At 41.5% G+C, this 15,556-nt stretch overlaps 1 long non-coding RNA gene across 1 annotated transcript; it reads right to left on the bottom strand.

Annotated features, from left to right (window-relative positions):
* Positions 1-848: 848 nt before the first annotated feature.
* On the bottom strand, positions 849-14,453 carry LOC134295555 (uncharacterized). The gene is made up of 2 exons (XR_010002179.1): positions 7,632-14,453; positions 849-2,749 (listed from the first exon to the last, which is right to left on the bottom strand). It is a non-coding gene; the product is annotated as an uncharacterized LOC134295555 (long non-coding RNA).
* Between the last annotated feature and the right edge of the window lie 1,103 nt (positions 14,454-15,556).

The raw sequence follows: 15,556 nt of genomic DNA on the forward strand, positions 1-15,556 counted from the left end.
AATTTAAACTGTTAAACAATACAATGAGCCTTATTGAAAACTGAATCATCATTCCCGGAGGCTTCAAGAAAAGGCCTTTTTTTTTCTTTTGGCCCTATGAAGGATAATTTAGGGAATCTGAAGGAAAAATACTTGGGGAAACATTTAGACCCAGGCATGCCCCTTTCTAGCCCTGCTCTATTAGATCTGGCTTGGTTTTGCACTCTGGGCACATACTGCCATGACAAATAATCACAATAACGCTTTTGCTTGCTGAGTCAATGGAATGGCTTTCTTTCATCCATTCCAAGCCACTTGGCTTTCATTGGGTGTTGCTGCTATGCTGCCTAGGCAAATACCACAAGTTCCAACTTTCTCTTCCATAATTGGCAGACCCTTAAGAGTTTCCTTCCAGCTGAAAAGCCAAAGAAAAGAACCCTGGATAGCATTGGTGAGATTGAACAATTGCAACACTGGTTTGCCATTCAGAACCCAATGACTTTACTTGTTTCATCATCTGCTAGTATGGACCTCATTAGATGGAAGTCCAGAAGCTGGGGGACAGCAGGGAAAACCCTGGGGCAGCTCCCAGCATCGTCCCCTTACCATGGTTGTGGGCTGCCATCCCAGCTGTCCCTGACTTCTTCAATGAGGATACTCATGGCTCCCTCTTAGTGCACTGCCGGCTCACTGCCAGCACGCTGCCAGGACAAAGCCCAGTAGCTCCATGTCATATGATGGGCTCTGATGGGCTCTGTCCATTTGATTGGGTCATATAACTTCAGGAGGAATGAGATGGAGAAATGGACAATGAATTAGATAAAATGTAACCCAGCTATGCCAGATCTAGAAGTCTGCAATAAATAAAATACTAAGAAAAACCAGTGGTAGTTTAATGCTTTGACCATAGGTCTTTCACATACAGGACAAACAAATGAATACACAAAAAATAGATTATTAAATATAATACAAAATACACCATTAAAATACTACATAAATCATTAAAATACTACTTAATGCAATGGCGAGATGCACCCTTAAATTACTACATAAAATACTATATGAATGAGCTCTTGCATAGTTAAAAACCAAGTAATTATTAAAACTTAAGCAAGAAACACTTTGGATATAGACAACCGCACTATGCCTAGGTAAAGGCATCCCCAGAACAGTTGACTCTAAGAAAAACCAAAACAATGATAGAATACTTTCTGCTTTTCAAAGGCCTTGGATTCAGTGCCTGAAATCTATAGTTCAAAGAACCCTTTCTGAGGCCCTGGAGTTCTACTACCAGTCAAAACAGACAATACTAGGCTGAATGGAAAAATATGCCTATATAATCAACCAGAAATTAAGGAATATAAATAGGGTGGATTTACCCTTTACATTAAAATGTTGATTATACACTTGTTGGTCAATAAATGAACTCAATTTTGGAAACCATTCATTAGCACATCAGTGACAAATACAATGGGGAAACCAGCCAGGCGTGTGTGAGCGTGTGGAAGATATACATACACATACATATCAGAGCTTGGGAGTTTGCTACACCACACAGACTAGGATGGAAGGCCTATGCTATGCAGCCTTAGTCTTTTTTTTTTGTAGCATGCTATCTGTAGTTAATACAATCCCAGATGACAATGTAGTATACTTGTGACGGATAGTATCCCGCTCTAACAAGAATTCAAAAGCCGAGGCATGAATTCTTCAATAGTCAATGATCTGAGGTCAATAAATTATAAATCAAAACAATATCCAAGAAGAGAAGCCAAATAAAAAAGCTGGTGAGCAATCAGAAGGTCAAATTGAAGGCATTCAGCAGCAGGTTTTGGTAATCATGAGAAAAGTTGTTCTCACTACTATCCAGGTAGACACCATATGTCTTTAATTGAACCTCAGCTTGATCCAACAGCATTTAAAAATAATATCTCAGGGGTGTGGACATGTCACCTTTTCCTGTGTCTGAGAGTCCTGCATAAAATGGTTAATTTATCTTCACTCATGAGAACTTGGATTGTATTTTCTTGCATGGCAGGGAGTTGGACTGGATGGCTGCTGTGATCTCTTCCAACTCTATGATTCTAGATCTCTCATCCAGCGCTGCTTCTTGTTGAACTCCAGGAGGACCTGGCTGTTCATCAGGATAAACTGCTGAAGGAGGACTCAGCTGCCATAGGTCTTTTTTTGTCTTCTGAGGAAAATGAACTCTCCAGGAGAGGCATGACAAATGAAAGGGACCAGAGCTTGTTAAAACCTCAGCCAAGGCCCCAGTGAGCTACTGGCTGTTGCAGATGCCACATGTTAATATCAGTAGAGGTGTCCATGTGACCAGAAAAAAGGTCATGATGTCAGCATGGAGTTCTCAAGATGGTCAGGGGCCTTCATAGAGCTCTGTGGTTGTCTGGGCGTGGGGCCTATGACATGGATGATAAAATGATGGTCCACCAGGGCTGATGTGATCATGTCCTGGTTAGACTCCAACCCACCACAACAGTGAGTTCACAACAGTGAGTGCACGTGGCTGCCTCCAGGGGAGTCATGACAAGCATGTTTGCCCTGGAGTCACTGAACGGAGATTAGAGATGAGGCAAAGCTTCTTATGGTCTCACAAACCAGTATGAATTGTCAATGCTCTTCTGTTATTATTAGGAGATCCCAATCACATATCATCTCTCTTCTGGACATTCATTATTCAATTATTGTTGAATCCTTGACTGGCTTCTTATGAACTGGCTGGGCATTTATTTGTCTTCACGGATTCATGCAGCTGGAAAAAAAAGAAACCGATAAAAACAAAACTGTACTCAGAAGATCTCTCTTGGAAGATTTGTTTTGCATTTCATCCATTTACTTCACTGGTTCCGAGAGAGAAAACACAGAAAACTGCCTCATAAATGTTTCTGCCAACCCATTTCCCCACATTGTTTCCCAATCCAATCTCCTGTATTATGGAAAGCACCCAACCTCTTCATTGCTTCTCCTTATGTGATTCTCACGTCTGTCCTTCCTCCTCTTTCTTTCCCTGTGCTTCAAGCTTTCTCTTCCAACAGTCACCATTTTACAAAACAAACAAACAAACAAAAAACCCCAGAACTATAGAACTAAAATTAATGATGGACTCTTGGGTTACTATAGCAACTAATTTCATTGCCTAGTGGTATATGGATCATATCATGTGGGCTTCCGTGGCTGCTTAATAATTTCCCTTTACTTTCTGACCTTTCTGGGCTAGCTGGGTGGTTTTACTGTTGTTCTATATTGGTTCCTGAGGAAATATAGCCAGTGCCGATAGCCGTTAATTATGCCCTATTTGAAAGGCATTATAAGCTATAGCTTGGTTATAGCTTTACAGAGCAATATTTTACAAACATTCTAAACCTGCGTGAGCTATTTCCACAAGAATGTACATAGGCTGCTCCCTTATACCAAGTCAGAAGATCGGCCAGTTTAATTCATTACTGTTTACCCTGATTGGCAGCAGCTTCTCGGAAATCATGGAAACGGGGGTCTTTAAAATCACCAATTACCTGATCCTTTTACTTTTGCAAAAAGTGATTAATCTGGCAACAAACATCCAATTTCCAACTTTACTCTCTCTCTCTCTCTCTCTCTCTCTCTCTCTCTCTCTCTCTCTCTCTCTCTCTCTCCCCCCCCCCCCCTTCCTACAAGGAAAACCCTGTACATTTAGTGTATGTTGAAGATTCAGGGGTATATGAGGGCTTACATTGCAGTGGAGTGAATCTTCATAGCAGATTTAATTTAAAGGAGCTATCCAATGTGCTGAACCTATTTGGAGGATTAAATTCAGGACCTCGGATGGTTACTTTACATCACACCTAGATGGAATCTCCCAATTGCTGCTTTGCTAGGATATATAACAACTTTATGTGTGGTGCTAATTAAAGCTCTAGGACAGTGGTTCTCAACCTGTGGGTCCCCAGATGTTTTGGCCTTCAACTCCCAGAAATCCTAATAGCTGGTCAACTGGCTGGGATTTCTGGGAGTTGTAGGCCAAAACACCTAGCGACCCACAGGTTGAAAACCACTGCTTTAGGACATCATTCCTTTGCATGATCTAAGATCTATTCTAGAATTCACTCAACACTTTGGAGGGAAATTGTTCATTCTGATAATAATGGAAAGTGGATGTATCTCCGCTCCCTATGTTTGGCTCCCTCCACCTTTCAAGGCTTTACAAAACTGGACATGGGCTTTGAGGGTGTGATGTGAGCTGCAGTAAGTCCCCCAAATAGAAAAACCGATTCTTTGATTTACAGGCAGTCTCCAAGATATGAACAGGATAGGTTCTATAGGTTTGTTCTTAAGTTGAACTTGTATGTCAATGGGGTACATTTTTAAGTGTAACTGCAGCCATATAGAAAGATAGCATAGGGAAGGGTTAACACCTTTCCGCTGTTTGTTTTTCTTTCTGTGCCCTTGTTCAGAAGATTTCACCTCACTTTCTGTCCCTGTGACAATTGGATTTTGAAAAATTTGGCTTGTTGTGAAAACAAGGATTGGTGAAAACTCTTCAGTGGAGACACCTTTTCCTCATGACAACAATTTCCCGAGTGGTAGATTTCTCTCACTTCCTTCTGTCCCATGCCCATTCTTAACTATGAGTCATTTATAAGTTGGATGTTTGTAACTCAGGGATTGCCTGTACAGAACTTTCCTAGCCCACCATTAAGCAAACATGTAGTTTCACATGAATCCATTCTTGAAAACTTCTTCCATCATATTGTTTTGGGTTTTTTTTTTTTTTTGGGTGGATGGCGGCAATGCGCTGTTATTCACCTTGGGGGTCCTCCTGGATTCAGTGCTGATGATTGATGATCAGGTGTTGGGAGTGGCTGGGAGGGCTTTTGCACAGTTAAAGCTTGTGCGCCAGCTGCGATCGTACCTCAAAAAGTTGGACATGGCCATGGTGGTCCATGCCTTGATTACATCCAGATTTGGATTATTGCAATGCACTCTACGTGGGGCTGCCCTTGAAGACGGCCTGGAAACTTCAACTGGTTCAAAGGTTGGCAGCCAGGCTGCTAACTGGAGCTAGCTATAGGGAGCATACAACACCCTACTAAAGCAGCTCCATTGGCTGCTGATAAGCTGCCAGTCCCAATTCAATGTGCAGATGATGACCTACAAAGCCCTAAACAGTTCGGGCCCTGCCTATCTTTGTGATCGTATCTCCCCCTGTGAACCGGCACAAATGCTAAGATCTCCCGGGGAGGCCCTCCTCTCACTCCCACCACCATCACAAGTGTGGTTGATGGGGACGAGGGAGAGGGCCTTCTTGGTGGTAGCCCCTGATTTTAGAACACCCTCCCCAGAGAGATCAGGCAAGCCCCTACACTGTCCTCCTTCTGTAGGAACCTGAAAACATGATAGTTCTAGCAGGCTTTCAAGAATGATTGGTCCCTAGGCCCTTCCTTTGGTTGTCAACTAGGACTCTGCTTTGTACTTTATCCACTTCCCCAGCCCTATGATACTCCGTAGCACTAGCCTTTGCCTAGCCCTTCAAAGTTGGCCATTGTGATGACTCATGGGCCTTGTAGTCCTGTTCCTAGTACTATTGTGGCAGATGAAGAGGAAAACATGGGATTTTCGCCGGTTCAGCAAGAGCCGGAGCCTCTTCACCTGCAGGATGTTGATGTTTGTCCACAAGAATTCAGCCAAACAGGCCTTGGGCAGAACTCCCCCCCCGTTTTCCAGGAGGGAAAATTATTCTAGAGATAGGGGAGCCAGGGAGGCTAATCGCAGAAGCCTGAGAATCGCTGCCAAACAAATGGCTGATTAGGTCTGCTTCCCTTGGGAAATTCTAAGGAGTCATGCATCTGGACAGAGTTGGGTTTCGCTTCTCGTTCTCTAGGGAAAGAGTTCTGTTGGCGGGAAAACGAGACCCAATATAGGTGTTTGGCGCGAGGATTTCTTTGTGGAGTCAATTGATCAGCTTGAGGAGAGAGATCGTGTGTGGTCTTCGTAATCCCAGTTCCTTGCTTCCCGGATCAAGCTTCAAGCCTAGCCTTGTCTCACGTTTTACCACGGACTCTGTTTCATGCTTCATGTTCGTCTTGCCTTCAGTCAAGGATCTAGTCGAGAATCAAGTTTATTTCCAGCCTTGTTGTCAAGCTTCATTGGACTTTAAAGACTCTGTTATTTCCCCACACTATTGCTTGGCAAAGTGTGTGTTTCGGTCAAGTGGATTTAAACTTTGAACTCTAATATCTTATATTGGACAATACATTTCTGGACTATAATTGACCTTATCTGGAAGGTCTGCTTCTGAACTATATTCTTCACTTGTTTTTATTGATTTTATATATTTCTTTAATAAAGATATTAGAGACTGGCCTCTGTGTAAGGCTATTGGTGCTCTGCAGCCAGGATCCTGACAGCCATGTCCATTCTGAAATTTTGGCCATTGGTATTTTGAACCTGTCTGATGGAGTACATTGAAACTGGATTTAAAATTTTTGTGGTTGTTTTATAGGATTGTATGTTATTGTTTTATGATGTTTAATTATGTTGCATGGTTTTTCTTTTTGGCAATTGATTGTTTTACCTTATATTGGAAACTGCCCTAAGTCCTCTTGGGAAGATAGGGCGGTATATAAATAAAGTTTTTTCATTATTATTATAAGTCTTTGGCACACAAGATGATCTATTGTTGAAGGGAGTTTAAAAAGTAGCCACAAGTGCTGGATTTATCTTCCTCTTCTTTTCTTCTTCTTCTTCTTCCACTACCACCACCTCCTCCTCTTCCTCCTCCTTCTCGTCCATTAGCATAACTCTTTTTTTCTTTATTTCACTATTAACTGCAGTTTTGAATATATATGTGATGTCTGGGAACATATCTCCCATGGATACAGGGTTGTACTGCACTCATGATGTAGTAAAGGTTTTTCTCATGTCTGAATGCTCCTTCACAAAAAGAAAAGAGAAAAGAAAACTATAACCCTGCTCTCTACAGTAACAGCAAACAACTAGCAAACCAGGAAAAAAAAATGCTTTGATGGAATTCTACTACCTGTCATTTTACTTTTCCCTGTACAGGGGGGTCATGAATCTGTGGAGGAGTATTGAAACATGCCATCTACCATCTGGAATTTGATACACGCTGTATACCAATAGCTGTAAGGGCTGCAGAGTCTTAAAGGTTGCAGCCGGAGCCAATGCTGTTATGCAAAGACCCTGGATGATTCTTTGAGAGGCTCTTCCATAACCGTTGCCTCCATTTTCTTGACAGAAATAAGAAGCAATTAAAATCTGAATTTAACCAGGGGAGAAGTGACTTTGAAAGGAGCAGACCTATTGAGTAGGAAGGTGCTGTTATTACAGTCATGCTTTAGAATAGCGATGCGATCGCTAAAACATATCATTAGGGGCCTCCATTTCTTCACTGCCTTTGTAGAATCCAGAGCTCTTTGCTGTAGGAGGATGGGTGACTTGGTACATGAAATTATAACTGTTATTTCTCTCTCTGTGAATTGTGCTTGCTACTTCAGAACCTTTCCTTTGTGTGCAGCCGTGTCTATTAAAAGCAATTAGTCATTAATGGGAATATGCTATAGAGCCGAAGGGAACCGTCATTCGCTCATTTGCTGGAAGGAAAAGGTGTAAGAACATTGTCGGCTAGGCTTTCGTACCTGTAAGGTTATTTGCAGTGAATGAAACAGCCACCTGTGCACCTCTTTCCCCTTGATATTGAGCAAAATGTACAGAATTAGCTGGGTACATCTTTGGTGAAAGCTTTCCTGAAATGAATGGAAGATCAGAATGTCAGTAGCACTATTGCACTGATGAGAATGAGAAGGACAGGACAAGTGAACAAGTGAAGTTGCTCCATTATATTAGGGTGCATGAGCCATAAAATCCAGGTTCTTTCTCCTCCTACCCAATAAAAAATGATGGAATCAACCCATGGGAAAATGGTTTAACTTTGGTGGTTAAAGAAAGTATGTAGTGTTTTAGCAAGACACAGACATGATGCCAAATGTATACACAACCAGTCTTCAAAAAACTAGCTTAAGAAGGTATTGTGTACTGTGCTGTTTGGAAAGTTAATATTTATATTGAATCTTTTCATAATGAAAACCAACATGACAACATGGTTTCAGTTTGAACTATATTTATTGTGTTTGAATATGGAGAACCATGCCTTTGGTGTCCACCATAAAACTTGCTGAAGTTTTACATTTCTCCCCCCTCCCCCCCCCCCATTTTAATGGACATGCAGTTGTGAATAATATTGGCTTTGGGACCGAATAATGGTACATCTGCATTGTAGAATGAATGCAGATTGACACCACTAACTGTCATGGCTCAATGCTATGGAATCATGGAAGTCATAGTTTTGTGAGGCACAAGCACTCCTTGACAGATAATAATAATAATAATAATAATAATAATAATAATAATAATAATAATAATAATAACTTTATTTTTATACCCCGCCCCATCTCCCCGAAGGGACTCGGGGCGTCTTACATGGGGCCTTGCCCGATAAAACAATCAAATATCAAAACACAGCAATAAAACAGTCATCCAATAAAAACATCAATTACAGTAAAAACAATCGTTAAAATCAACATAAAACATACAATATTAACACTGGAGACTAATTCATAGAACCCAGGCAATGTGCAACATGTGCCGAAATGGGCCGAAATGGGGAAGATAATTTCACAGTTAAAATGGACAAAGTGCAATATAGCATTGGCAACACCTCAAGAACGGGGCTATTATAAAATGGGCAGATCGATCAGTCCAACACCAGATTAAGTATCAAAGGCCTTTTGAAAGAGCCAGGTTTTTAAGCTCCTACGGAAGGAGAGGAGGGTGGGGGCCTGCCTGATCTCTCTAGGAAGCGAGTTCCAAAGCCGGGGGGCCACGACGGAGAAGGCCCTCTCTCTCGTCCCCACCAACTGTGACTGCGAGGGTGGTGGGAGCAAGAGGAGGGCCTCCCCCGACGAGCGAAGAGAACGTGCGGGTTCGTAGGGGGAGATGCGGTCTCTAAGGTAGGTGGGTCCCAAACCGTTTAGGGCTTTGTAGGTGATAACCTGCACCTTGAATTGGGCCCGGAAAGTAAACGGCAGCCAGTGGAGCTCCTTAAACAGAGGCGTTGAATGTGCCCTGTAATTTGCTCCAGTTAGAAGCCTGGCTGCCGATCGCTGTACTAGTTGTAATTTCCGGGCCGTCTTCAAAGGCAGCCCCACGTAGAGCGCATTGCAATAGTCCAGTCTAGAGGTAACTAAGGCATGGACCACCATGGTCAGATCAGACTTCTCGAGGTATGGTCGCAGAGAAGACTAAAAGCCATGTAAAACTACAGTTCTCATGATTCCATAGCTTAGAGCCATAGCAGTTAAAGTTGTGTCAAACTGCATTAATTCTACAATGTAGATGCACCCTAAGATACAGTACACCACATGTATCCATGTGGGATGTGTTCCAGAACTTCATGTGGAAACATAGAACCAGGGATAATAGTGAACCTTATTGAATGAATGATATCTTTGGGATGTGTACATTAGAAAATATGCACCCATATGCATTTGAAATTTTTCCTGGGATTTAACTAAGCCAGGGAGTGAAACAAGGGGATCACACCCAAATAAGAATTTTATTCTGCCAAAAAAAAAATCCTTTAGTCCCATAATTTCTAGGATGCCAGAGAGTACTGTAAAACTTCCACACGTAGAACCATAATTTATTTTGATGTATTTTATATACAGTATAAATACAATCTGGTGGGTTGCTCTCATATTGAATCACCATGAAGCAATTGTTATGGACAGTATATGATAGAGGTCACTTCTTACCTTGCTTTTTTCAATTCTACAGAAAGGGAGAGAGAGAGAGATTGAAAATGAGAAAGAACACAAAACACTGATAATAATAATAATAAAAAATCAACATTTGTTGTTTAAATTAGCAATGAGTTCAACAGTTGCTTAAGCCAACTCAGTCAAATCAATACAACCAGCAGCAAAGTTAATCTGGGAAAGCAGGGGGAAATAAAGGTGAAGTTGAAGAGTAGAGGGATCGGAGGTGCTACCCTATCATTGAAGGTCAGCATGTTGTAAAGGTAGGAGTATTGGACTAGGACAAAAGGAGGCCAGGATTCAAATCCCTGCTTTGCCATGGAAACCTATTTAATGACTTTGGGCAAGTCCCAGAATCTCGGCTTCAGAATGTACTAAGGATACCCTTTGATAGGGTTTCACAAGTCAAAAATGACTTTAAAACAGACAACAGACCATATCACCTATGTCTCTGGAATTAGGGTACATTCAGGTGAAGACACGCCAAGTCTGAACCTTTGCTTTAGAAAAAAGAGGTCTCAAAGGGCACTAATAGAAGAAATAAACAGTCTTCAGAAATATCCTTAGTCCACTCTAAGCATCAATGTTAAATACCTTCAAAGTGTGGTTGCTATGACCAATTTGAGAGATATGATTTTAACACATCCATGGAGAATTTTGTCCCCAAAACAATGTTCTGAATCTATTCAGATTCAAACGCCACTTAATTCCACACACCTTCCGCTTCCTCTCCATTTACTGAAGTATAAAAAAGGAAAATAAACTACCAGAAATGTAAGGGTCTCAAGGGTTTCTTTTCCACATTCATTCCCTCATGTATCCCCTCCACCAACACTCTCAAAGCCTTTTTTTCATTCTCCACCCCCATCTCTGAAAAGATGTATCAAACATTATCGGAGACAGAGATCTGACTTGAATAGAAACAGAATGTAAACCTATTCATTTGGAGTATGCACTCTCCAGTTCTTCCACATTAGGCATCCATAATGCCCGCAGACAATAAACACAATTGCAAGAGTCTGTGTAGCATCAAAGCAAGAGGCAAAGTTATTTACAGCATGTCAAGGTCTTTCTGTGATGGTGTGAGAACACTTTGATAATGATGATATAGCACTTAGAAGTAATGATGTACTTATAAGTACAGATGAAACACCTTTAATTTATTTGATAAGGGGGAAACTGAAGTGGGCAGTTTCACAGAAACGTACACCTCTGTACCTGACTTGTACAGAGTGTTTACTCATACACACTGCTACCAAAGGCTTTGCCATTACCAAAGGAGCCTTTAAAAAATACAGCACACATCGAGGAAAAAAGGGCTTTTGAAATGGGAAGAAACAGGTTTGTGGCTAGCACAATGTGTGCATTATCTAGAGGTGGACCATGGCTCCCAGTGTTGAGAGGTCGCCATGTATCCTTCTGGCACCCGGTCCATTTTATTTAAACCGCTCCTATTCCCGCACCTACAGAGTCAAGGGAATTGAATTCTTCCTAGCTAACACAATGACAACAGTTTGGAAATTGATTGAGAATGAATGTAATTCCACTGGCTGTTGTTGTTGTGTTCCTTCATGTTGTAGGCAAACCCTTCACAGGGTTTTCTGGGGGAGAAAGTGTGTGACTCACTCAAGGTCACCTACTGAACCCTGGTCTCCAGAACTGTAGTCCAACACATAATACAAGGAAGGCTTATATTTAACTTGACTCACAAATCCTCGCTAATGCAAGGAGAGCTAGGTATCAGCCTTCCCCAATGCCCACCCAGTCGTTTGGATTACATTTCACAAGGGTTTCACCCAGGATAGTCAATGGGTGGGTGTGGTGAGACTTGTAGTCTAAAACATCTGGGAGGCACCCGGCTGCAGGAGACTCCTGTACACAATGTACTGGATATATAGGAAATTATCACATGAGGGCTGGGGTGCACATTAGCAGTTGTTTAACAGCATATGATCATGCTGCTTATTGTACAATGTCAATGCATACTAGTGGTGGCATTTCACATTTCCTCCCATTGTTTGGCCATATCTTTTAATTCACAGGGGAAACCCATGAATAGCTCCTAAAAGCACATTGTTCCAGTGTTGCCACTGGTGCAATAGGTCACTAGTGCTGTGGCTGTGATACCGTGAAGGCGTGTGGTGGCACGAGCAAGTCATGGGCATAACTTTTCTCTGCTTCATTTTCCTGTGCCCAAGCTGTGAACATTAAACCTGGTGAGAAGATGGAGAGGACTGTCATGGCCAGCTTAGATAGTGAGGATGAAGAGTTGGTCAACAGGACAGAGAGGAGATGGAGGTCAGCAGCTCCCAGAAAACTGTAATGCTTCCCTCAGCCACTGCCAAAGATATATTTCAGAGTAGTCTGTGAAATCCCTAGTGGGTGGAGCTGAAACAAGCATGTCTGAGCAAGCTATAGAAGGGGTAAAATTCCCACACCCATAGAATGTCATTACAATGGGTGAAACTTTGCAGGTCTTTTAAATTATCTGAAAAATGATCTTTATTCGGGCAATATCTGCAACATTGGGAGAATGCTATCTGCTCTTGTTGGCTTTGGGAGATTTGTGCCCACTTTCTCTTGCCCACTTTGAGAAACTTTGGGTTAGTTGATTTTGTGTGGTTTTTTTATTCTTGTTATGTTTGGCTTCATGAAGAAAGAGGGAGAAAGAGCAAGAGAGGGAGGGTGGCTGGAATGAGTGCAATATGAAGAAAATGATGCTTCTGCCTCTTCACTTTGTGCTTCCTTGCAACAACTTTGTGCTTCTACAATTTAACAGTTGATCTTTTTTTTTTGTTCCATGTGAATGTGCAGGTTTTGCCTTGCTGTTACAGTGGCCAACACACATCTTGTTACATCAAATGTGCTTCCTGGCCACTACTCTGCTGTCAGAATGTGTCTGTAGCAGCTTGGAACAAGCTGCTCCGTCCACCCCATGCCCTGGCTGTTGAGAGGGGGAGGCTGGGAGAATGGATAGGAGTGCATATGAGATAAGGGCCATCTGGACTGGGGGAAACAGAAACTGTAGGATGCTGGTGGGAATTGAATGTAGCTAGTGGGAGGGGTCATGGGTTAGCAGAATGATATACACCGAAATTGGCGGGAACTATTCAGAGCTGTCTTTCTATTGCCAGTGGTAAGAAGGAAAATAAAGCTGTATCCAAGGATTTCCCTTTGTGAGTGTGCTTTTATTCTAAGAGCTTCCAGGTTTTGACATCTGCACTCCTACCATTTAAAAGTTAATTTTTATTGTACCATGTGAATGTGCAGGTTTTTAAAAAATACATTATTTGTTATTTATAAAAAACACATTTTCTTATTTAAGAACAAAAATTGGGGCAATTTAAGTTAAGAGCTTGGTCACAGAATGAATTAAACTCTTAACTCAGGTGTTGTTTATTCATTCAGTCACTTCTGACTTTTCATGACCTCATGGACCAGGCCACACCAGAGCTTCCTGTCGGCCATTGTCACCCCCCCCGCTCCTTCAAGGTCAAGCCAGTCACTTCAAAGATAACATCCATCAATCTTGCCCTTGGTTGACCCCTTCATCATTATATTCTCCAAGCTTTCCTGTCTTCTCATTATGTGGCCAAAGTACTTCATCTTAGCCTCTAATATCCTTCCCTCCAGTGAGTAGTCAGGCTTTATTTCTTGGAGTATGAACTGGTTGGATCTTCTTGTGGTCCAAGGCACTCTCAGAATTTTCCTCCAATACCACAGTGCAAAAGCGTCTATCTTCCTTCTCTCAGCCTTCTTTATGGTCCAGCTCTCGCATCCATAGGTTACTACGGGGAATACCATTGTTTTAACTATGTGGATCTTCATTGCCAGTGTGATGTCTCTACTCTTAACTATTTTATCAAGATTGGTCATTGCTCTCCTTCCAAAAAGTAAACAAGAAGTAACTCAAGGTATCACTGTATAATGCAATGATTCCACTTTTAACTGTGTTCTTTTCCATCTTATGATATCCTGAGGTTTGATGTTTAATTTCAGCACTGTATCAAACTACAAACTCAAGATTTGATGGGATATAATGTGAAATAGCCCTAATAAAAGTTTAAGAAGCCTCCTTTTAATGATGCATATTTAAGGATCACTAAGGAAAACCTTCTATGTGTTCCTATATATGACTTAGTAACCACAATGCATTAAAAAATTAATTGGCATCCATCTGCAACCTCAGCTCTAACAAAGTAAAGCTTTTGTCTGGGGATATAAGATCATTATCATTTGTATTTATATATAGCCTGCACTTGCCAATGGATTATCTTTTAACATGCAGATATGCACACACAACATCCTGACACATCTTTATGCTCTAAGACTCAAGTAGAAATAAATGCATTGGTTTCTTTTCACTTGGGATACCTTTTCAGATTTTTTTGGCCTCTTCTCTTTAGGTCAAAGACTGTCAGAAATGTTAGTAATGCATATGGAGCTTTTCTTTTGGAATGGGATTTTTCAGACTGCCTCTGAAAGTTAAATATTCTATAGCAAATAATACACTCGCCATAAAGAGATTTGCCTACAAAGAACTTAATTCCAGGTGCAGAGTTCTTGCAAAATGAAAAGGATATTTTTAATGGTTACAACTTTCTGGACTCAAAGGTATAAGCTACACACATGTACCCAGGCAGATATTTTCATTTTAGGGCTTCTTATTTTGTTTGTCAGAGCTTTAAGAAAGTGAATGCAGAAAAATAATATTTTTCATTTAGAAAAATCAAGGGAACAATCAAAGGAAACTGGCAGACAATTGGTCCCTTTAGCTCAGTGCATTCTACACTGACTGGCAGCCATCCTCCAACATTTCAAAGAACCATATTTTCCAGTCCTAACTGAAGATGGAATCAGGGATTTAAATCTGGGCTTAAAATCAATCTGTCACCACCATTATGAACAATGAACAAAATGGCTATGTTGGCTGAGAATCAAGTGTCCATCTTAAGTCTTGGCACTCTTTCCTGGTCAGCAAATCAGTTGCTGAGCTTGCCTGGACAGCAGGCAAGGCTTAGGTATATGGACCTAGTTGTTTTCATTCCTCTTGTCTAGCAGGCTGCTAGTCTCCAGTGACCTTTCCTACCCTTCCACTTTTTGTTTATATGTTTGCAAATATGAGACCCAGTGTGGTATAGTGTTATGAGTGTTGGACTGCAACTCTAGAGAGTAGGGCCTTTCATACTACAGAATTATAATGCAACGATTCCATTTTTAACTGTTATGGTTCCCTGCTTTACCATAGGAAACTACTGGGTGACTTTAGACAAATCACATTCTTTCAGAGAACAACTTTTGCCAAGAAAACTCCATGATAGGTTCACCTTTGGGCTGCAAGATGGCTTTCAAGCAATGCCCGGCTCTGGAGCTTTTGTACCCTGGCACATACTATGTGGCAGAATTATCACACAATACTTCACTCCCCCCCCCCCCCCAGCTGTCCTTCCGGTGGCAGGTTAAAACCTTTCTATTTGGCTAGAGCATTGCTAACATGTACACAGTGTTACTCCATTTGAGACCTTCTTCCAGTTAGAAGCACAGCAAGTGATGACAATTCTTGACCACCGTTTCCCAACCAATTATAGATCCATCTGATGGTGTTTCCATCTGTTTCATATTTAGTCAGTTTGCTAATCCAGCCTGTTTTTAAAGATGCCCAAAGAAGAAGACTCTATCAAGTGTCTAGGAAATTGGTCCCACTGTCAAACTGCCCCCACTATTATAATGGTCCTTCTAATGTTCAG

Source organism: Anolis carolinensis, chromosome 1 (assembly GCF_035594765.1).
Source record: "Anolis carolinensis isolate JA03-04 chromosome 1, rAnoCar3.1.pri, whole genome shotgun sequence".
Lineage (NCBI taxonomy): Eukaryota > Metazoa > Chordata > Lepidosauria > Squamata > Dactyloidae > Anolis > Anolis carolinensis.